This window comes from Microcebus murinus, chromosome 10 (assembly GCF_040939455.1).
Source record: "Microcebus murinus isolate Inina chromosome 10, M.murinus_Inina_mat1.0, whole genome shotgun sequence".
Taxonomy (NCBI): Eukaryota; Metazoa; Chordata; class Mammalia; order Primates; family Cheirogaleidae; genus Microcebus; species Microcebus murinus.
The window spans coordinates 28,786,148-28,811,024 of NC_134113.1; positions in this window are offsets into that span (position 1 = coordinate 28,786,148).

Here is a 24,877-nt window from a genome sequence, read left to right on the forward strand (position 1 = left end):
TTTATTATAATGCTTGACTCCAATTCTTTTCAGTGACTTCTGTTTCATTTCATTTGGCTCCTGTATATTAAAATGGCCAAACACTAATTTAAGTAACATCAATTTTTTTCTTATGTTATAAAATGCTAGAGTTAGAGGATGTGCCAAAACAATTATCACACTAACCAGGCTTTTAAGTTCTTATTTTGAAATCAAGAATTTGGCATGACTCATTCACTATTGTAGGTAATGATAGCTTTCAAAACTCTACTTAATCCTGAAGATTTTTTAACCCTCCCCTTCCATGATAGCTACTCAGCAAAAAATAGTAAGGATTATCAATATTGAATAAAAATCTAGAATTACTAATCCACTACAGCATATCATTTATGGTTCTAAGAGATTAAGTAGAAGTTGGGTCTCAAGAAAGATAGATAATGTGGAAAAATAGATGCCAGATTGTGGAACAGCAGAATTTTGAAGGTATTTCATTGGCCATACAATCTGAGAAGATAAGAAATTTGAAAGACATAAGTAATCAACTTCTACATTTTTTGACATAACTGAATTAAAATATAGTGCTTCATTCAATAGGATATTTTACATTGACTATTCTGTGTAAGATACAACACTGGACAAATAACAGTCAAGCATTATATGTTGCACTATGTGTTTCAGTTCTCCTTTGATGAAAACTTTGAATGAAAATACATAAAATATATATTATGCTTATAATATACATTATATTAAACACTATTTTAGATGAAACAAGTCAAAACAAAAATCAAATTTTCATTGTGCCCAAACTTTTACTTAAAAAATATAGATTCCTATATGAATCATGTGAATCATTGCTAAATCATATCCTGAATTTCTTGGTATTAAAGGTGTGTTAGTTTTCCATTGTTGCTATAACAAATTACCACAATCTTAGTGGCTGAAAACAATACACATTTATTACTTGCAGTCTTGCAGGTCAGAAGTCTAACGTGGGTCTCACTGGGCTAAAATCAGAGTTTCAGCAGGGCTGCATTCCGTTTTAGAGGCTCTAGGGGAGAAACCACCATCATGCAGTTTTAAGGCTAAGGTCCCTGTGTTCTTGTTAGCTGTCAGCTGAGGGCAATTTCCAACTTGTAGAGACCACCCACATTTTTTGGTTCATAGTCACCTTCCTTCTTCTACAAAGCCAGCAAGGGCTGGTCAAGTCCTTCTCACTTCGCATCTCTCTGACCTACTCTTCTACCCCTCTCTTCTCTTTGAAGGACCAATATGTGATTGCATTTGGAGCACCTGGGTAATCCAGGATCAGCTTCCCATCCTAAGGCTCTTAATTTAATTACATCTACAAAGTCTTCTTTTTAGTGTAAGAAAAGATATTCCTAGGTTCCAGTGATTAAGTGCCAGATTCTGCTTAACACAAAAACTCTATGAAAATATACACTTTCCCAAAGCATCCAGAAGCATTCTTTCTTATTGGAGAACATGTATTAGTACACAAAATGTTTTAATTTGTTTATTAACGTAATTTAATTAAATTGAGTTCTTGTTTGTTTTCATTCTTTTTACAATGTGTTGAGTTTTGATGAAAAAAGATTTTGTAAATGTTAAAGCATTATTATTTATTCTGGCCATGACCTCTTTTCCATCACAGATCCTATTCATCCTTTAACATTTGGCTCAAATATTGATTTTATATGAAGTTTTGATAATCTTGACCAGAACTGGTCCTTCATGCCTCTGAATTATGTCATGCATTTACTTAATCTTGCATATATTTATTCATTCATTTCCAAATTATTATCTTAACACATTTCAGACCTTGTTCAAGGTTATATTCTCAAGGAGCTAATACTTCCTTTAAAATTATTATATGAATTGCACGAATTATTATGAAGGAGATAACTCCTTTAAAATAATATGTATGCTTCTCTACTAGTCTCTAATGAGCTTTAATGTAAAGATCATAATTTATATGTTTTTATACACCCATGTTATTAGTATTGGATTGTTGAGGCTTAGAAACCAATGCCTCAAAATATGATGCTTTGCCATGCTGAATTGAAGAAAAAGCTTCAAGATCTTTCTGGCATTCCTGCCCCTCCTGTCTCTCAGTCCTCTGTCTCTCCTAGAGCAAAGGATAAAATTATTCTCTGAAGTTGTGTTATCTGCCTAAAGTCTAGACCCACCAAAAAAGAAAACCATCTGGTCCTTTTGCTGAGTTTTCATTAATTGAACTTATATTGCAGGAAAAAAGGCTGCAGTCTATGAACATACCTAGATATACTTTTTTCACAAACCACTGTCTGCTCTGGGGCCCACCAGACTTTTGTCTCAGGCCATTATATGTTCTTCAAGCCCATTGCGTTTCTCTAAAACTCATTTACTAAACCCTCTTAAAATCTTCCATGTTGCCCCATCTCCCTTTACTTTAAGAAGGAGAGTATATAAGCATTGGGTGGTAGGGTAATCACTCTGTGATTTTTCCGTCCATGTACATTAGTAAATCTGTATACCTTTTCTCCTATTAACCTGCCTTTTGTCAGCTAATTTTTCAGCTAACCTTAAGAAGGTGAAGGGGAAGTTTTCCCTTGGCCCCTATACTATATGGGAATTCACTTAATTTTTGTTGGATACATAGTAAATCACTAAAACAGAATCTGTAACAGGACTCTTGGAGAAATTGATTTACTTGGTTTTGATTGAATTTACTTCAGAATCAATTGAAGTGCTATCCTTCCTAAAAGACTATATCTGCTATAATTTAATTTTCTGAACTCAAATTTACCAGAGTAAGACTACAAATATTTGGAATTACAGAAAAGAATTTTTTTTCATCCTACCTCTACAACATCATGCATGCTTTAAAAAATTTGACTGAATGTAGTTTTAATATATTCTCTATATTAAAGACTACTCTCTTTAATTAGAAAAGTAGTCTCTTCTTCCAAATATCAGATAGATGAATCACAATTAACATAGCAAGAAATACATAGGGCTAACACAATCATAAACCGTGTGTGTGTGTGTTGAATTGATCAATATCATATCTAAATGGGTAACAAGAAAAACCACAAACTATCAAAATATAAAAGTATGAAGATTTAAAAAAAGAGTAGATTTTCCTCTTTAATTCTAAAATAGTTTGTAGGGAATAACCTGATGTTTTTTTCTTTTCAAGTTTAATTAGAAGCCTAGATTCTACAACTAGGATAAATAGTGCAAGTGCAAACTATCATTGTATACCTTCAAGGACTGTTTGCTGACATGAATAGGCAGATGATAAGGATTTAGATTGTATTTCTATAGTATCAAGTGGACACACACTAGATGATTGAAATTATAGGATAAATTCTAAATATTTGAGGCAATACTAGCATAAATCATATTACATATAAGATAGAAAAGAACATTTAAAAGCATTGAAATCACTTATTCTTTAATTCATTCAGTGATTCAGGAACAAAATGTGTATGCTTAGCATGTTCCAATGGAAATACAAAGGTAAACAGTTATTTTCTCAAAAATTGTATAAACTCTTTTAATTAGATTAATGTGTAGGAGAAAATATGGAATCATATACATCATAAAGTATCACTGAAAATTTATTTGCATGCGATTTATAGCATGAGTTTTTAAATCACCCACAATAAATAAAGAAAACACACATGATACATGTCTCAAGACACTAGAGATTTTAAGTATTCTATTTACGGATGCCTAAAAGGTATTTATATGAGATCATGGGTCCTAATTTGTAGTTCACAAAATAGGGTTACTACACTTATAAGAAATGGTTCAGGTAAGTTCTGCTTTCCTACAGTCATCTAGCATGGATTAAATGACATGTATTACAAGAAAGGGCATGCAAAAGGACAAGTAGTTTTCTTTTGTATCCTAAAAATTTCAGTTGTTATCATTTAAAAAATTACCAAGAAACATTACTTCAAACCAACTGCTGATGTACAAACATTATATAGTTTTCGTGATTGACTAGATAGCACTATTCTAAAGAGACTTTGTAAAGATAAAGTTTATAAAAGTAAAAAAAATAAAGTAAAAAAGTACAGAGTTTAAGCCCAAGAGGTCAAGATTAATGAAAATCATAAAAGATTTCAGCTATATCATTAGACAATCATGTGTTTCTTATTATGTTATTAATAGATGAACATTAATACTATTGTCAAATCAGTTTTTAAAATGATTTCTGAAGCAATATAATTATGCATATAAGGAAATTTTAAATTAGGCAAAATATGATTTAATTTTTTTATTTTTAAACTATGACTAAAATAGGTAATTTTCTAGGAAAAGTAATTGATCCAAATATAAAATTAGGATTTCTGTCAAAAACTATTCCCCAAAATAGGCATGGCCTTACATGATTTAGAGAATGGCTCCTTTAATGCTTAAACTTGAGAAAAATGAAAAGTTACTCAATTCATTTGATGACATTTCCAAATCTATAGATTCCAAACCTAACACACATATCCCCTCTCCAATGGATATAGCCAAATCTCACATATAAACACAGATGCCAAAATATTCGTGCCTCAAATTCATCACTATATCACAAGAATATTCTGTAAACAAGTACAGTAAATATAAACATAAAAGATGTTTCAATATTAGAATAATAATTTATTATATTAATAGTCAAAAGTTAAAAAACATGAGATTCTTTCAACAGATTAGTAAGCATTTCTTAATCAAATGTACTGTTTATTCTTCTAATAAGCTTATATATCTTTCTCAAAACTACCAGTTTCATACTTACTTTTAGAGTGAAAAACAGCATTGTCAAACAGCATTCTACACAGCTTCTCTGAGGGCCCTGCTGAGATCTAGCCTGGTTGCCCACAGAGTTGACCAACTCCAGAATGTTCCCTGAAATTGGCTTTTCCTTTAACCCCATTTCCCTCTCAACAGTCTTCTCATTTTCCCTGGATTACTTCCCAAAATAAATTACTACCTGCACAAAACCTTTTTTTCCTGGGACAGTCCAGACTGAGATATTTCTGACACCTAATAGGCCTGAAATATTTTAATTTTCTTTATATTTAAAAGATATTTTTCGCTGTGTAGAAAAGTGAAATTTTTCTCTTTAAATCTTTTCTCTTTAAATCTTTTTGGAAAATTTTTCAAAATGATTTTCAAGCACATTTAATTTGCCCTTCCTTTGTATCCACTCTGCTTAACATATTCCCTGAATGCTTTATTTGAAGAATTATATTTTGTGAATTGATTCTTCTTTTCAAATTCATATTCTAATTGATCCTTTGTCCTAATTATTATTTCTTGTTTCATGCTCGCAGTAATTCCCCTTCTATCTCTGCATATATAGATGCTCTTAGACTTCCAACGGGGTTATGCCTGGATAAACCCATCATAAGTTAAAAATATTCTAACTCAAAACATGTGATGGGTTTATCCGGACATAACCCCACTGGAAATTGAGAAACATACTGAATGCTTATCACTTTCACGCAACCATAAAGTTGAAAAATCATAACCATCATAAGTCAAGGACTATCAGTATTAATTAGGTTTGTTTATTTTATATTTATGGAGTGCAGTGTGATACTTTGACCTATGTATACATGATAAAAAGAGCCAATCAAGTTAATAACATATTCGTTACCTCACCAACTTATCTTTTTTGTGGCAAAGTTAAAAATATATTCCCTTTGAAATTATGAAGTATACAATATACAATATATTATTTTTATATATGTATTTGTTTTAATGTTCCATTTACTCCATTAGTTCTGCTTCCCCTAACTTAAGTTTATTGTCTTAGTCACAATCTTCGATGCAAAAGATAACCCACAATATTTTCCTATGATCTCATCTAATTCACTTTGGTATTATCTGAGTCTCTCCTATTGGGTGCGAATGGGGTAAAATTTCAGCATCATATATGTTAGGATGTACAGAACACACTCATGCAGCTTATGTATGAGTAGTTGAGTATACATGTAGGTCAAACACTTACTTTAGAAGTCTCTGCGTATCTCAACTTGTGGCTCAACTGGATCTGATTATAACTCTGGGCTTGAACTCCCCTAGGACAATAGGGGAGCAGAGAAATTCCAGTAGAATCTTCTATCCCAGATCTGTGCTAGTCTCTCCATCATCTACATAAGACCATATTTTCCTCCCTACATCATGTTGGGGCTCAGCAAACAATGCTTCAAAATATGCCACTTTGGACTCTAGGGAACAGTAAATCCTGGGAAGGGCTTTCTCTGAAGTTCCCCAATGTACCCCAGTGTACCTAATGGCCAAATCCTCCAGAAGATATTCCGTCATTGTGAATTCCTTCCCCAGCTAACTCATCAGCCGGAGGAAACTGATGCACAATGCAGGAGGGAAGACTAGAGTTGACGCTGCACTCAGAGCCCAGATGAGCTTTGTCATAACTATTGTCTATTCTTTGGTCCCATTCATCTGCCTTAAAAATCTTTTTTTTTTTCTTTCTTTAAAATTGCCCGCACTCCCTACTTTCCTTTCTCCTATAAAGAAAGGTATTTAAGCTTCAACTATCTGGTCCTTCTTTGAATTTCACACCTTGTGTGACTCCCATGTGCTTGCACTTTAAGAAATTTGTATACATTTTTTCTTGTTATTGTCAGTTTCTATTATAGATTTGAATTATCCAATCTTCGGGGGTGGAAAGAAAGTTCCTTTCACCCCTACAATCATTACTGTGTCCCAAAGCTCTCTCACACATTTTGTTTTTCTTACAGAGCCCTGTCAAATCCCTTTTCTTTCCTTCAGCATCTTCAAGGTTATGTAAGAAAAATACAGCCATCCTTACAATGAATGCAACTGTCAACAAGGTTATTATTATAATATCAAGCCCTCAGCTAGGGGGACATAGTAGACATTATTTGGTCATTCTGGAAATTAATGAGCAAAAACTAAGAATTCAATGTGAGTGTCAATAAGGGTTCTAAAACAAAAGCTAGACATTTTAGCATAATAGACTGGGACAGAAAGGACAAAAACTGCATAGGATACAAAAGAGAGGTTTCACACCACATTAGCTCAAGGGTAGAACCCAAACGAGCATAAAGAAACCACCAAATTCTTTTTCTTTTTGGCTATATAAAGTTCTATGATAACAAACTCTTTAGGTCAATATTATAGATATATACCTAGATTAGAAGGTGACAAACTGAGAATTGCATTCAAGAAGATTCTGGTGCCCAGAATTGGCAAAGTCAAGAGAACAATTTCTCTTAACAGATTTGGCCTGTGTTTGCTGCATTCTTTTCAGAAGGCTCCTTTGGTTGCAAGAAACTGAAGATCCTTCCAAGTACTTTAAGGAAAGGATAATTTTGTTTGTCTTTCCATAACTTGTATGGACCATGTGGTCCTATTCACATAGCATCTCTGATTCTCCTTGCATACCAAATATTTATTGATTGTTCGTGTACTATGTGTCAGGGCACTCTACTCATTACTAGTTTAGGGCAATGCACAAGATGAAGTCCCTGCTCTCATTCTTCTACCTCATGGAGTCTGGCTCCTCCTAATTTGCCTTGCATTTATCTCACAGTCATTCAGCTGATCAGCCAATATCTCTATATCTTTATTTCAAATTCCCAGTGGAAGACACATGATTCACTGACTCACTCAGGGTTATATTATAAATATTAGTATGGAAATTAGTGATTCTTGGACAAGGTGCAAGGCCATATCAAATAAGTCATGGACAGAAGTAGAGTGAGCCTGGCTACAGAAGGACGTTTCCCGTAGTAGAAGTTGTAGGTGAAACAGGCCCCATGGAAGAGGTTAAATGTAGGTAGGCGGCATAAACATGAATTGCACATCTACATTACAACACATTCTACTCTTAAAAAGTCCCCAAAGACTAAGGACATGACCTAAGTGTTGGGGCTCAGAAACCAATAACCCCAAGATAAATTTCTATGCCATTTCTCCTATTAATCTACCTTTCATCAGTTGATTTTCAGTGAACCTTCACAGAGCAAAGGAAATATTTCCCCTTGACCACTAAAGTTTGGCACTGTGAGAAGGAGAAGGATACCAAAGCTGCTCTTCTGGAAGGCAAAGTCAAGGGTGCCGAGGACCTGACAATGTGGCAGAAGGGTAAAAAATTCTTACCAGTTGGTCTCCCAGACTCTTTTTCTGTGGAATCTGGTCAAGTGGATGGTAAAAAAAAATCACCAATTGTCTTGTCTTTATTTCTAAAATGTGAATTAAGGGGAATAAAAGGACTTGAGTGACTAGTCTTGGGTGTAGTGACTGTTGTGTACTTTTTGTTATGTGTATTTTACTGTCTGATCCTTTTTCTCCCAGAAATATTCTTTTCCTTTGTATTTGTCTTTCTGTGTTGTCTTGTCATAAGGAGGGGTATCATGGGCTAGAACACATGCCTAAAATCCCTATACACCCATTGTTTAAGCTGATCCTACAGACTGGCCAGTTTTGTGGTTCTGACCACACTACCATTTACTTAGACAAATTTTGCTGTGGATGCCCAAAATAAAAACTAAGTGAGGTTCCCTTCTTGTCTTGGTTTATGTCCTTGAGAGCTTGACTTATAACCAACTGTGAGCACTCTTTCCTGGTCTTTGCAGTCTCTGCAATGTTAGGGCAAGATTTTCATCTTTTCTTTCTGAAAAGATTGGGAAGCCCCAGGCACAGAAGATTTGAAATAGCACACCTTTTGTTCTGAACATGTCAACTCTCAGGGGATTAGTTTGTCTTAGTAAGGAGGCCCATCCATAAGAGGCTTTTGTCATCACAATCCAGGTTGCCTGGTTAGGCTTCGGCAAGTCCAATACCAAGAGGGTCTATCCATCATCACAGATTAATGGCTCTGTGACTGATGTCCCACCATAAGTGTGTGGAATATTGGAGGCACCATATACAAAAACACAATCCTTAACCATCTTGGCAACAAGCTTCTTTTGTTAACTTAGGCTATTCCTTGGAGTGAATTTCTCTGGAGGGAAAATCACTGGGACCCCCCTCTTCTATGTCCTCTCTGGGAACTATCTCTTACTTATATGGTAAAAAACATAATTTAAGCCTGGAAAATTTCCTCCTGGGATTCCCATGAAGAGGCTTATTGTATTAAGTCACTATTGGAATAAAGTCAGCATTGGAAATTCTAATCATCAGTGGCCAAAAGATGGATTCTTTAAATTAGAAAGACTCCTAAATTAAAAATTTTTAAAAAATAGATTTTTAAGAGATCTCTCATTCTAAGCAATTGCCTTATTTGTATTTATAGGAAGAACAACTTTTTAAAAAATCACACATAATAGTTTCATGACTAGCCTTAGAAATTCTCTCAGCAAAATTAAGGATAAAAATCTAACTTAAAACAAAGTTAAAATCCTTTGTACACTCAAACTACCTGCTTTGAATTGCCTCCAGAATTTACCAATAAAGACATGTCTAGGATCCCCCAGGTCTGATTTCCAGTAAAGGAGGGGATGAGTCCCTGCAAATGTTACATACTTTAAGAAACACTTGTAAAAATTTGGCTTGATATTTCTATGACTCTTGACTTTGCAGATGGGTACCCATTTGTCATTGATCCTTTTCCCTCCAGGGACAGTTTTGATTTCCTGCCTTTTCCATCTGTGGGTGCACATGGGACTTGGGGTTCTTGGTTTGTAGAAAGCCAGCTGAGAACCTGAGACCCTAGAGAATACGGCTGCACAGAAATATGAGTTGTACCCCGTTTGTGGCTAGTGAAGCTTTCCTTTCTTTGAATTGTCTTTTGAGTGGTTCTGGCTGTTGTGAGGACTTCTTTGCACCTCTGTAAAGATGTTTTGTGTGTCCTTGGTTAATTCATAACCTTGGTTAAGGCTTATTGGTTATGGTGAGTCACTTGGAAAGGTACCTGTGGTTTAAAAGAAAGAAAAAAGTCCAAAAGTCAGAAATATTAGCTGTTTGTCCTGGCTGAAATCTGAAAAGAGATTTTAAAAGATTTTTTTAAAGAGCTCTATGTCAAAAGTCAGTTTAACTAAAAGCTGATATTCAGGATATTATTTTTTTTAAGCTGCCTTTCTGCTTTTCCTCTTTTGGATCCTATTTCTGGGAAGTTTTTTAGTCAACTGAAAATTCTTTTTAACGTTTGGTCCCTCTCTTTTCATCCTTTTTTGTTGACATGATTTTGCTGGGGAAAATGTAAAACTTCATTGGCCTTTTAGAAAGTTTAAAATCTCCCCAAATTGACTCCTATAAGAATCATTCTCCTATTTACTTCTACTCCTCCTTCCTCTTTGCCATTTTCCATACTACACAAAGGGATCTGGAGGGAACTTCTAATGCTCTGAGACCCTTCAAGAACAGAGAAAAAGATGCGACATTACTCCCGCTTGTTGATGCCACATTACTCCCGGGGCCTTCTGTCTTCTTCATAGAGTCTCAAAAGTAGTGAGCAGGTTCTCTTAGGTCTAAAGCTCTGCTCTCTTTTGTATTGCATTACTTGATCTCTTTGGCTTTTAGGGGTACCAGGCATTACTTTGTACTATGAGGGACCACAACCTTTGGGAATACTTTAGGATGTGGGAACATTTGCCACCAAGGGATAAGATTCCCATGAGGGATGGGCTGATCTCAGAATGGGCTGATCAGCATTGGGTAGTCCACCAGCCTCGTGGTAATGTCCTTACAGTGGGGCGCACTGGAGAAGCAGTGTATACCATGGTGCTGTGGTGTTTCCCTCTTTTGGGAGACCTAGGATTCAGCATTAAAAGTGGGATCTTTGATTTGGGGGGACCTAGATGCTCTGCCTTCTAGCTGTTCTTGCTTTTCATGTATTAGATCCTGGAAACTGCACATGCTTTATTGTTGGCTGTATTCATTGTTGGGCTCCATCCTAAGCTCAATGGTCCAGTTGAAAAACATAGACTGCATTAAAAGCTACCTGTTTAAATGAAATTGGTCTCCTTGTAAAGTCCTGTGGTGAATTCCTATGACTTTGTGTTACATTAGCATCCATTTTTAATCTTCCTCTAATACATTCAAACTCCTTCTGAAAAGAACTTAAATTTTCTCTCTGTGCTTTAAAATGTAAGTTTGATACCCTGTTTACTCTAAATCTCAATAAGAGCTTCAGCCATGTGGGACAGATAAACTTATGGCACTGGTTTGCTCAGCTGACAGGCATCCAGACTCTAGAAGGACTAGCTTATAGACTGTTCCAGATATTGACCCATATTTTTCTTCTGTTTCCATAGAGATGCCTTTTATTTAAAATTTTTTTGCTTACATAATATATAGAGGCCTGACTTTAAAAGTCCATCTGCAATATCATCTTCTAAAATGCTAAACAACTGTTTACTTGTACTGACCTATTCCCCAAATAAGAGACTGGTTTGATGCATTCCTTTGTCATTCAGCTATGGGATTGAGTTCTCTCTCCACAGCCACCAACTCAGCTTATTGTGTGTAAAATTTCTAGGGAAGTTTCAGACAGGGGAATATTAGGGCTCAGATAGCAACACCCCAAAATATGGTGCTGAACTGAAGAAGAAGCCTCAAGGCCTCTCCTACCTCCCCTCCCTCTAGTCTTTCAATCCTCTCTTTCTTCCAGAGCACAGGATGAAATTATTCTCCAAAGTTCTCATATCTGCCTGAAGTCTGGACCCACCAAAGAAGAAAACAATTAACTCTGGTCCCTTTGCTAAGTTCTCATTAACTGAACTCATATTTCAGGAAGAAAGATTGAAGTCTGTCAATACACCTTGACAGACTTTTGTCACAAACCACTGTCTGCTCTGCAGGACCAACAGACTTTGCCCCAGGCCATTGTATACTCTTCATCCCCATGGAATTCCCCTAAATACCACTTACTACCCCACTAAACTCACCCACACTTCCCCATCTTCTTTCTCCCTAAGAAGAAGGGTTTATAAGCACCTGTACGCCATTGGGTGATGGGGTAATCACTCTGTGATTTCCTCCCATGAATATTGATAAATTTGTATGCCTTTTCTCCTATTAATCTTCCTTTTGTCAGTTGATTTTCACTGAGCCTTCGGAGGGTGAAAGCAAAGGTTTTTTATTTTCTTTGCCATTACACAAGTATGCTATTTCCCTTAACAAGTGACTAGGGATTCATAACTCATGAATTCATCAACATCCTTGAACACATATATTTTGATTTAATCTAGGAAAACTACCATCACACAAAACAAAAGTGTCATTTTGATCATTTCAGGATTTTGTGATCTGGCCTTGGGAAGAGAGAAAATTAGAATAGTGTGTTCAAATATGTTTCTATGAATCACCACTGTAGAGTGTTTTATTCAAGAAAAATGATTAAAAGCAGAGTTTGCATTGGATTTTAGATCAACCAGTTATCAAGACTCAATATATAAAGAACAGTTTATGTCTATTTGATCAGAGCAGCCAAAAGAGCAAACACTGCTAAACTAATTTTAAAAGATAAGTTTTCTTATGAAGAGAAAGGCGACTTACTTTCCAATTGACTTATAACACAAAACCACCTCCTCTACCTTTTCCCCTTACTGCTATTAGCATACAAAGCCCATTATCAATTTTAAAATCCACATCACAGAGAATGACATGAATAAATAAAAATGCAAACAGCATAACACCATATTTTAAGATATTGCTTGATTTCCTATAAGATCTTCTTAAAAAATATTGTATGTTCATTTTAGAGTTCATCATTTCATTTATTTTTATACTAGGTTAAAATGAGAAAAAGAATGATCAGTTTAATGGTAGAAGAAAAAAATGTAAAGTATGCGTCAATTCATTAAACATTTTTAAGCACAAGCTTTTTATGTGGTTCAGAACTCAAAACTTTGGATCCACAAAGACAAATAAGGTACAGTTTTTCCTCAGATTCTCCTATGAATTTCTTCATCTGTCAACTTTTGTAATAGTTTCCTCACCATTAAGATCTAATCAATTCAATTTTCTTACGCAAAAATTAATCCCTTCAGGAAATAACACTAATTGGTTTTAGGAATTTTCTGTGTGAAATATTTAAGTTATTCCCTTAAACAGTTTAAGTTGCCAACAGAAAAAACTAGATGATTCTATTCTCATATGACTTGCTTATGAGTGAGCTTTTCATTCAGGGTACAAAACAGCATTGAGGTACTTGCAGTTAACTCTGGCTCTTTGAAGCATCACATGACAATATCTACACCCACCAATTAATTATCATCACTGTAGTTATAAACACCATTATAATTTTAACATTGTGAGGCTAGAAATCAGAGACAAGTATCCAGGTTAGGGGCAATAGTAGGAGCAAGGTGGTACAGCACAGACAGAGGTAAGAAGAAGAAAAAGAAGAAAAAAATATTAAGAACAATGAAGAGCCCAGTTGAAGAAGAAACAGTGTGGAGTAAAGATTCTAAACTTAAACAAAATGATCAAGGAAATCAGGACCAGTACCCAACTTACCTGGGCAAAGCAGTTGCCCAGTTGAAAAGGATGGCCTTCCAAAAATAACAAGAAAATACCTAATCCCACAACTTCCCTAGTAACAATTAAAGAGCACTCTTCTGAGTTCTCCCACTAACAGGCACTCTGCAGGAGTTCTGTTTTGCATAACTTCTGAAAAGAGCTAAATAAATGAAAAAGAGATATAAATCTCTCTCTTTCAAAATTATTGCTTTGTTGTTGTTGTTGTTGTTGTTGTTGTTTTTGAGAATCGCTTTGTAAGATACTGGGCTGTAAGGACAATGGACAGCCGCCAGCTTCTGTTTACTGCTTGTTTGCTAACCGCCAGGCATTATGAGTACATTATGGGATGCAGAGGAAAAAGACAAAGAACACTGAAACCAGAGTCTCTCAGCTAGGACCTGAACAGGTTAGAGCCTATCAGGGGCAGGAAGAAGTAAGAATCACTGTGGGGGCGGATGCATGATCAGTGTGTAAACAACTTAGTTATAAAAGGGTCACTAGCACACAAAGGAGGGTCCCTGCTGGAAGAGGAGGCCACTGTGCTGGCACTCTGGGGGCTCAGATGCTAGCTTGAGCTAGACAATAAAACTCCTTTTGATAATTACAGCCTGGGTGACTCTGTCTCTCTGTCCTGCGGCCCTGCTAATCTCGAATATGACAACTTTTACAGAATTCCTGAGCAACAGGAGGGTGTGAGCTCCAAGCCTCAGCCATATTTCAAGGACAGAGTCACATCTCCTATGATAATCCTCTCTCCAAGGAAAGGGAGGGGAAACCAACTCTGGGACTTTGGCATCCTGATCCCCCTCTTGTTATCAACTAACAGCCATCACTACTTTTTTTTATTTCCTCTCTCCCTTAAAATTAGCAAGCCACTTGGCCTCAGGGCTGGCATCTCCCTTCTCTTTCTTTGGAATGCCACACTGTCTTCCTGCTCTCTTTCCTCACACTCCCCTCTCCCCCATTTCCTTCTCTCTTTTGCTCTCTCACTTTCTATCCTCTAAGAAGATAAAATAAACTTTTTAGTTTTATATATATTAATCTTTGCTTGAGAAGTCTTTCTCCACCTGTGCTGTGAGCACCTACTAAGCTTTTCACCCTAACACAATAATCAAAATGAATATTGCAGCAGAGTTAGAAGAGCAGCAAGTGGGATTCCATGCTGAGTTGGAAAATGTTGATGTAAAAAATGCCTAAGTATCATTTGCCTGAGGCTAGAGTTGTTTTCAGGAACCTAGGAATAAATTTAAATATCCCCCACTGTGAGGCACAGAGAGGTGCAGAACCTGGAAAATTAGCACAACCTGACATTTGTGAATTTAAAGATACTCAGCATCAGGGCTATGTTTACGAATACTACTTGGAATACTTAGGTTTCTTCAATCCATGTGCCCTAAAATCCTTTAAAGGGAAACTAAAAGAGCAAAGAAACTTCCAAATAAATTAGACAGTCCCTTAAATAGAATTCACCAATTCAGAGGTTTCAAATTCAGCAAAACCTACTATATTATACATTCTCAATGGGGCATATCACCTCCAAGGGAGCAAAACTTGGTTCTTTGAGAATGAAAAAAATCTTACTCTTTTCTTTTCTTTTTTTTTTTTCTTTTCTTTTCTTTCCTTTTTTTTTTTTTTTTTTTTTTTTTTTGAGACAGAGTCTTACTCTGTTACCTGGGCTAGAGCACCCTAGCATTAGCCTAGCTCACAGCAACATCAAACTCCTGGGCTCAAGTAATCCTCCTGCCTCAGCCTCCTAAATAGTTGCAATTACAGGGGCATGCCACCACACCTAGCTAATTTTTTCTATTTTTAGTAAAGGTGGAGTATTGCTCTTGCTGAGCCTGGTCTCTGATCCCTGAGCTCAAGTTTTCTTGCTTTGGCCTCCCACAGTGCTAGGATTATAGGTATGAGCCACCCTGCATGGTGTTTTACTCTTCTTATGTATAAAACACAGATATGCATACAGTATATAAACACATATACAGTATAACCATGTTGTTAAAATTTTAGTGGATGGGAACAGTTAAGAAAAATAATGTTTTAAAAGCATCACTTTATGCAAGTGATAATAAAATAATAGATTAAGAGACACTGATATATGAATTGATTCCAGGGGTTTTATTTATGAATAAATTAAATAAGGTCATGTAATAAATTCATATATAATATATAACACTAAACACATAATTAGGAGCATCAAAAATAAATTAAGAGCTAACAGATTATTTTAAGTATCTTTTCATTAAATTATACAGTTAGACCTCTATTTACCAAAAAAAAAAAAATCCTGCTCTCGATATGATTTTTAATTTCATGCCATAATATCAACTTAAATAAGCACTATTTTCTCTTTATTCAGAAACAAAGTTTTAGTGTATAAACATGCTTCTCAAAAGAATTTAACATTTACACTGTTGAGAAGATAAACACCCTGGAATTAGGTGATATATCATTGTGGTTTCCCTGATTATTAGAGATCTTGAGCATTTTTTCATATGTTTATTGGCCATTAGTCTATCTTCTTTTGAAAAGCTTCTGTTTATGTCTTTTCCCATTTTTTAACGGGGTTGTCTGATTTTTTTTTCTTGCTGATTTGCTCGAGTTCTTTGTAGATCCTGGTTATTAGCTATTTATTGGATGTATAGCATGCAAATATTTTCTCACACTCTGTAGGTTGTCTATTTGCTCTATTGATTGTTTCCTTGGCTGTGCAGAAGCTTTTTAATTTAATCAAGTCTTCTTCATAAATTCTTTGCCTAGGCCAATATCTATAAGAGTTTTTCTAACCTCTTCTAGAATTCTTATAGTTTCATGCCTTCGTTTTAAGTCTGTTGTCCATTGTGAATTAATTTTTGTGAGTGGTGAGAGGTGTGTATCCTGTTTCAGTCTTCTACATGTGGCTACTAACTTCAGTGAGAATGGCTTTTATCAAAAAATCCCACAAGAGATGCTGGCGTGGATGCAGACACAAAGAAACACTTACACACCATTGGTGGGACTGCAAACTAGTACAACCTCTATGGAAAGTAATATGGAGATACCTCAAAGAACTAAAAGCAGACCTACTATTTGATCAAGCAATCATAGCACTGGGTATTTATATAAATGGAAAAAAAAAGATATTTTATAAAAAAGACACTAGCACTTGAATGTTTATAGCAGCACAATTCACAATCACAAAGATGTGGAAACAACCCAAGTGCCCATCAATACATGAGTGGATTAATAAAATGTGGTATGTGTATATCATGGAGTACTACTCAGCAACAAAAAAATGGTGAACTAATAATTTTTGCAACAACCTGGGTGGAACTGGAGACAATCTTTTTAAGTAAAGTATCACAAGAATGGAAAAACATACAACACATGTACTCACTACTAAATTGGAACTAATAGATCAACACCCATGTGCACATACGGTAGTAAAATTCAACAGAAATCAAGTGGGTGGCAGAGCAATAACTCAGAAAGGACTGATGACTTCTGTCTTGTTACTCTACCTGTACTAACTGGCCTTCTGTTAAAAATCACTAGAGGACAGTATATTTCTGGCTTACGTGCTCTATGAGTAGATGCCTAATAACAGTTTTTGTTAAGCTTCTCTTTATTCAATAGACTTTCTGAGCTGAATATCTATGCAAGCCAAAATTGATTTTATTGAAGGAAGCCTCACAAAGAAAGATTAAAGATTAATTGTCTTGCTAATTAAAAGAGTATGAAAATCAAAAAAAATGATGACATTTAAATTATCTTTATTTACTTCGAGTGTCAACTCTAAATGAAACCACTGCCCTGGGGAATAAAGTGAATTGTGTTAGTTAATTGTCCCTTTCTCTTATATGGAAGGAAAAAAGGAAGGAAGGAAGGCAGGAAGGGAGGTAGGAAGGAGAGAAGGTGGGAAGAGGCAGGAAGAAAAGAGTATATTTTCTAGAGGATGGTTGTAATCTGCAGATTGTGAATAGCTGAAAGCTCTTCTTTAAGAAATTCCTTAAATTAATTAAAGAACAATTTGATTAATTCTATATTTAGATACCAAATTTGATTCAAACCACAAGGTTAAAGAAAGAACATTCAAGTTTTTCCCACTTATAATGTATTCCCAACTTAGAAAATTCAACTGCTATTATTACAAAATTACTAATCAAACATGGATGTGTAGGGGCAGGAAGTGAGTGATCCCTTTTCTCCCTATTGTAAGAGTGATGGCTGATACTCTTAACAAAAGGTAGATTAACAAGAGAAAAGCATAACAAATTCATTAACAGGCAAAAGCAAGGAAAGTATAAAAAATAAGACAATTCAAATAAGGGCCAGCTAGAATGGTCGATGTTGAAAAATCCTCTTCATCGGAGAGGAGGGTCGCTGTGAATATACTGGCCTGAAAACCAGACAATGGATTGTAAATGATTCTCTCTGGACACTGAATGGGACCAAAGGACAAGCAATGACTTGTGGACAAGCTAGGGGAAAATAGGAAGCAGAAATACATTGCAAATAAAGGCTGTTGTATTATGCAGATATAGTGTTCCAAGGACTCTCAAAAAAGATGAAAAGTCTGTCTGGGTGACTCCCAGTTTCTTCTCTACTAGTTAATCTTTTCTGATCATTCAATGAGATTCCTAGGGAGGTGGTCTTAAGACAATTTCATTTCTCTTGGAAAGAAGCTTCTCCAGATGGATAACAAAATTCCAGAGGCCCGACAGGGTGGCTCATGCCTATAATCCTAGCACTCTGGGTGGTTGAGGCAGGTGGATGACTTGAACTCAGGAGTTTGAGACCAGCCTGACCCTGTCTTTACTAAAAATAGAAAAAATTATCCAGGTGTGGTGGCATGCACCTGTAGCCCCAGCTACTCAGGAGGCTGAGGCAAGAAAATGGCTTGAGCCCAGGAGTTAGAGGTTGCAGTGAGCTACAACGATGCCACTGAACTCTACCTGGGTCACAGAGTGAGACTGGATCTGAACCCCCCTAAAAAAGAAAAGAAAAGAAGAAAGAAAATTTTATAAAGAGTATCTCCAGATGCTTTGAGGGAAATAAAAGGATCAGAGAGACAGTAAGGTGGGGGAAAATCAGAGAGAAGCCTTGGTTCTAAGGCTTATGTCTGAGGCCTTTCAATTTTCTTTCATTCAAAGCACTCAGCATGCCAAAGAGCTGTATTTTAAGGTATTTTGTTCTGTTTTCCAACAGAAGGAAGTAAGAATATAGTTAAAATAGGACATCAGTTAATGAAAAGCAATGGTGTATTAATTTATTTAATCATGTTGTTCAAGTTGGGAGGAGTCTGGTATTAAATGCTAAGAATCTTTTACTTCAATTTTTCTCCAAACTACTTAAGACACTCTTCCTTAAATGAAAGTTGATATTCCTTAAGAGTCATCACCATAGAAGACTTAGTTATTTTTAAACAGGAAGAAAAGAGGAAAATAACCAATTAGAGCAGAAGTAGGGAAAGGAGTCATTTTAAAACAAGTGTCACTTCTACTGAGGCTCTCCTCTACCATCTATTAAGTTTGTTGACCACAAAATCACACAGTGCCCACATAGGAATTACTCAAACAAGAATTCTAGGTCAAAACTGGCCATGTTACAGAATTGGCTGCTTTATGAGATTTATTTTAGAAGCAGATTTTGCCAAATACTCTTACATTCCTAAATTCATATTATAACAGAAGAAATGTCTGGGAAAAATGTCAAAATGTTTTATGTCTCTTTAAAACATCCTTCACTCCTTTTGGATACGGAGGACCTGCATCCCTACCTCAGGCAGTGGTCAATAGGGGCAGGGTAATGTCATTTGTTCTTTGTGCCACAGGAGATGGCTCTAGGGTGATGCTCAGGAGATCATTTTAGCTGAAGATGGGATTAATCTCTGTGAAGGTAACAAGATCTCCCTAGTCAAAGATGGTATTGATCATAACCTTTAAAAGCTCTGTACTTCTGCTCAAAAATAGGACATTGGTACTTTGAGGTGGGAGTCTGCCAACCCCTCATTTGCTGGCAAAATTAATAAACTTCTCTTTTCTTTTCCTCAAATCACTTGTCCTCCTTTGGCCTTGGGGACAAATGCTGAACTTCCAATAACAATTCTACACACAGAATTCATTTTTAAAGTTTTAAACAGAAAAGCCAACCCAAATTTCACTTTATTTGTGATTCCTGTCACCCTGCTGGAAATGGGGGAAAGTACGGGGAAGAAAAAAAAAATAAGCACAAAAATGCAAGATTGAGAGATGTGCTTGGGTGTATTTGAAGATAGTATTTGTAGTGCTAAAGATCAAAACAATTGTCAGGTTAACCATGGTCAGAAGACTGATCTTTCAAAAACATGCGTGTAGTAAGTTGTGTATGTACCCCATAAAAACAGAAAGTCATTTCCCTCTCATAGCATGAATTGGTCTGTCCTTCCTGCAATTGACAGAACTTCAGAACTTCAGGGAAACAACATGGGTCATTTTCTTCTTTCGTTTTGTTTGTTTGTTTGTTTGTTTGTCACAAAATCTCTGCATGGTAAGAGTTTTCATCTTTACTATTTCTCCTGTTTTCTAAGAGGTTAAAAATAATGTGCCACTTCAATAACCACAAAATGGTAAATGATATTAATAATATAATACATATCTACTGTATAAATTAAGAAGAATAAATAAAATAAAATAGATTATAGTCCTCCTTACCATCCAAAAGCATCCACTGATCAATATTTTATACTTTCTTTTGGTCATCATTCTATTTATAGTCATACGTTGAAAAACACTTTGGTTTTGTACTATAGGTTCAATATTATAATTTCTTCAAATTTATTATTATAATATTATAATCTTGCTGATAGTTTCTCCCCAGAGGATGCAATGCAAGTATTTATATTAAGACAGTTGAAATTTCCACTTTTGTAGATCACAAATGATCAAATATCGTCAATTTCATATGGTTCAAAGGAATAGTTATAACCCAAGTTATAGCAGTAATGTGAGTTGCAAGTAAAAGAAAAGCAATAGCATTTTCTATGCCAACACATATTTTCATTTTTATGTTTATCCGCAGGAAAACCACACAAGATATTTAAAAAATGAAAACTAATTTAAAACAAATATTTAAAGCAATTAAGTATTTGTTTAATTTAAAACAAATAGACACTTAAATTTAAAACAAATAGACACTTAAATTATATGAGTAGATAAAATATCACGTTGTCCATTCCATTTATTTTCAGAGAATCATTGTTTTGGAGGGAACCTTGAGAGGTCGGATGTACCACAGCTGATGGAACCTCGTTCTAAGACCATTGTAGCCTTGTTCTGTGTCAAAAATAAAGTTCAAACGTGGGTCAGGAATGTGGCAAAACTCCAAACTACAATGAGGATGTGACTTTCAGTCATTGCATCGACTCAATGATTAAGTTCAACCACAAACCTTCTATACTCTGTAAAAAAACTGAATTCAACTAATAGGTAGAGATAACCAGAAACTTAATAAAATAATAATTAGCTAATCTCTTTAGCATAATATAAAGGTTGCCAGAAAGGCTCAAAATAGCTTTCCCACCATTGTCTGAATTTACCATTATTGAAGATTCATTCCTTTTTGTTAAGGTTTGCACTGTATAGTCCGTGGTATTTTTAAATGTAAGCATCACTGCGGGCAACACAATAAGACACAATCCAAGTGCTATCCCTTTTTCTTTTAAGAGGCACATGAGAACATCAGGAAAAAGTAGGCACAAAAAAGTTCAAAAAGGGGAGATATCCCACTGATGATAAATCCATTTTCTTCACAATTTTCCCCAAGGCACTGCTTGGCTTATGTTTCATCCAATAATAAATCATCTAACATTAACTTTCATATGTCCAGACAACATCCAAGTAATAATTGGATTCTATCCCAGAGAATTCTTTGAACAGAGCCTTCACAGTGTATTTTATGGAAATTTTGATTTAGTCCCTAACTGCAGATATTGGAAACCCCTACTGCAGATAGATACCTTTAACGGTACCTGCCCACCCATACCTTTTGGAACTGTCCCCATACATGCAGATGGGCCCTGCAATTGGTTTGCACTTTAGATTCTGCATACCACTCTAATTGAACCAAAGGCAGATACTGAAAAGGCCTAAACTGAAGCAATTAGAATCCTCCAGAAGTATGAAAATACAACTGAATGGAACTAGTTGGTCTCTTACAGGTGGAAGAACTAATTTAAACTCAGAAGGGGGTGCACTGACCATGATCTACTGTGTGTTGGGGAAAGTAAAGGGAGAGTGAGCAGAATGAGCCAATATACAGAGAGAAATACAAAGGAGAGACTGGGGTTTCCATGATACACTAAGACAGAGAACACTTGGTGGATTTCCAGCTTCTCATTCTAGTACTTCATCAATGGTGCTTGACTGTAGTTTGAGACTCTGGGTCCTGTGACTACTACTGATTCCTTATAGGAGGTTTACCTTATTTCTTAAGCTAATTTGAGGTTGTGGTTAATAATAACAGAAGCTACAACAACAATAAAACCAACAAAACAATATTAGCTAATTTTCATGGAGCACCTATAAATGTAAGGTAGTATTTTAAGTCTTGATTATCTGCTTTATCTTCACAATGACCTTATGTGATAGGCAATGATCACACTCAAGCTGGCATTTGGAAGAATCAGGGTATGAGCTCAAATAGCTTTCAATAGTGACCTAGTATTGAACTACACTAAAATGTATGCAGAGTTGCATGAAGCATGATATTAGACCATCTGGGTCAGATTCATCAGGAGTCAGTGAAACATGCACACATGTACACACACACACACACACACACACACACAAAACAGCCCCTAGGCCTAGTTGTGACACTAGAATCACAGCATCTAGAGGCTGCAGATTTTTTTCCTGTCATTCCCAAATAATTTTTATGTTCAATTTGAGAACCACTTCTCAATAATCTAAGCAGAGGACATGAATGAGGACTGCGGTGGCAGTATCCGTGTATGTGTGTGTCTCTCTCTACAAAGAGTAGTCATAGAAAGGGGAGGAAGGATTTCATTTGTTCCATTGGCACCATTTTTCCTGTTACCACAGAGCCTCAATTTCTGGGATTCAAAGTCTGGGAATGCAAGTATGGAAGGCTTTTATACTGCCTGGGAGCCAAAATTGGCCATATAGATTTTCAATATTACTCAGAAACATGAAAATCCAGTGTGTTCAAATTGAGACATCCTAACCTAGAAAAACAAGGGACTTTAGAATAACGATTTCCTAAATCATAACATTTCCTTCTGTATGTGGACATCACATGCATTTTATTTCTTGAGTAGAAATATATAATTGTGTTTTTATTCGTTTTTAAACTGCAGGGATTTTCCAACATGCCATCATTTGTGCAGATGGAACCATTCCATTCCTAAAGAGTGGGAAGTCTTTTCTGTCATATTTTATTGGTTCTTCTAGTCATTAAATTTGACAGACTATAACTCTCCTGGTTCCCATTAAGCAGATTGTGAATGACAAGATAATATTAAGCATTTTTTGGCACACAGATTGCAGTTGGGCAATCAATAGCACTGTCATTTTAGGAAAATTATTGCTGTAATTGAAGTGAGGATGATCATCAAGGAGGATTGTATGTTCTCTATATGTGGACGTAGCAAAAAAAAGCTAAAAATAAAAACTAGGACAGTTCACAGTTGCAAACATACTGATTAATAATAATGATGAAGGAAGGCAGGAAATAAATGGTTAGGGTTGAGACACTAAATGTGGACTTCCTGTTGGAGGGTATCTTCTCAGCAGTATAAGGCATGGGAACTATGAATGGCAGTACCCAATCTCACTGCCAAGTGCACCAGTCATTCATTAATGTAAAAGAAATGATTGTATGTTGTATTGTTTCTCTATTAATGAGTTGATTATATTTTTAGAAATCAGGCAAAATGTGTAGATGCTGATGTCACTGTACTTTGGCCTTGCTAAGGATGCCTATTGTGAACCAAATCGTTTCCTCCCTTGGCTGCAGGCCACTCTCTCTCCCCACTCACCTCCCCACTCCCTCCCCACATACAAACGCCAGGATCATAGGGAAAATATGCTTCTAAAAGTCTACATCTGATGTCTTGGTTGCTGACTAAATTAGGTTACCTACTATATAATTTAAAAGTCATCTGTATTTTTCTTTAATGGCTTCTGTTATGAATGTAATGAAAAAACTGTTTATAATCATTAACTTCATATTTGTGTTCTCTATTTGACAAAATCTCCATGAGAACAAGAATGAGAATTCTCCTTGGATTTTTTGCCTCAGCACCTACACACCCCAGCACCATGAACCAAACCAAGACACGTGAGAAATGTTAAAAATATGTGGGTGTGTATATGTGTACGTGTATGTGTGTGTGTGTATATATATATATATATATTTCAATAATGAATGTTTATCAACCAATTAACCTTGTGCCCATTGTTATTAAGTGCTTTTGACTGAAAGAATGTGTGATAGATAACCTTTTATTATTAGCTCACTTAACAGCTGAAGTAAAAAATCTAACGCACCACAGGAATTCTTTCTCTCCAACACAAAAATACACAGATCTAATTCCAGCCACCTCCACACAAAAGCCCATGGTATGTTTATTAGGATACAATGATCTATCTCCTTTAGTCTTTGACAGCCACATCTCAGTATTCCCAGGAAATCCCAAGACCTTTGTGTCTTTTGTCTGTTTGCTATTTTGCTTGTTTTAAATTACCCTTTTCTTTTGACGAAGTTGTAACTCTCTCCTTAACACCAGTGCTCTAATTATTTCAATGTAATTCCTATGCCTATGTTCCCCTACGGAATCACAATATCTCTAGAATGGAGACATTACCAGGCACTCTGGGGATCACTTACACATAGTCTCAGTGCCCTTGCTGAATGGTCAAGGCAGATTATTTAGAGTGGAAACTGTGTTTCCACTAGTATTTTCAATACTAATATTCTATCATGTTGTTTTCCTAGTTCATTTTATTTGCCAGTGTCCACATGATATGGGTTGAGTTCCATCTTTTCTTTCTCAGAAGCTTTGATTTCTATTAAGCATTATGTAGTTCCTTTAAGCACTCATGTCCAGCACACAAAGAGTTCACCTTGAGATGCTCTTTAGTTAAGAACAAACTTAAGAGCCAGAGGGCTGGACAATTGGTTTGAATTAAATGGTGTTAACTAGACATTTCAGTGGGATTGTACCATGGAAGAAGTAGGCAGTCAGAAAAAATAAATCTTTTTTGGTAACTACCTAAAATTTCATTGTATTCTACCAAGTGTATATAAATATTCTGTCAATGAACATAACAAAGTTAATAAGTCTATGAACATATTTCTTTAACTCATGGAATAGATTTTATTTGGGGAAAAACCTAAAAAAAAATCATCTTGCTACTCCCTGACAAATAAAGAGGAAGCATTATCCTCAAGTAACATAGAAAGAGAAAATAAGGAAGAAAAACAA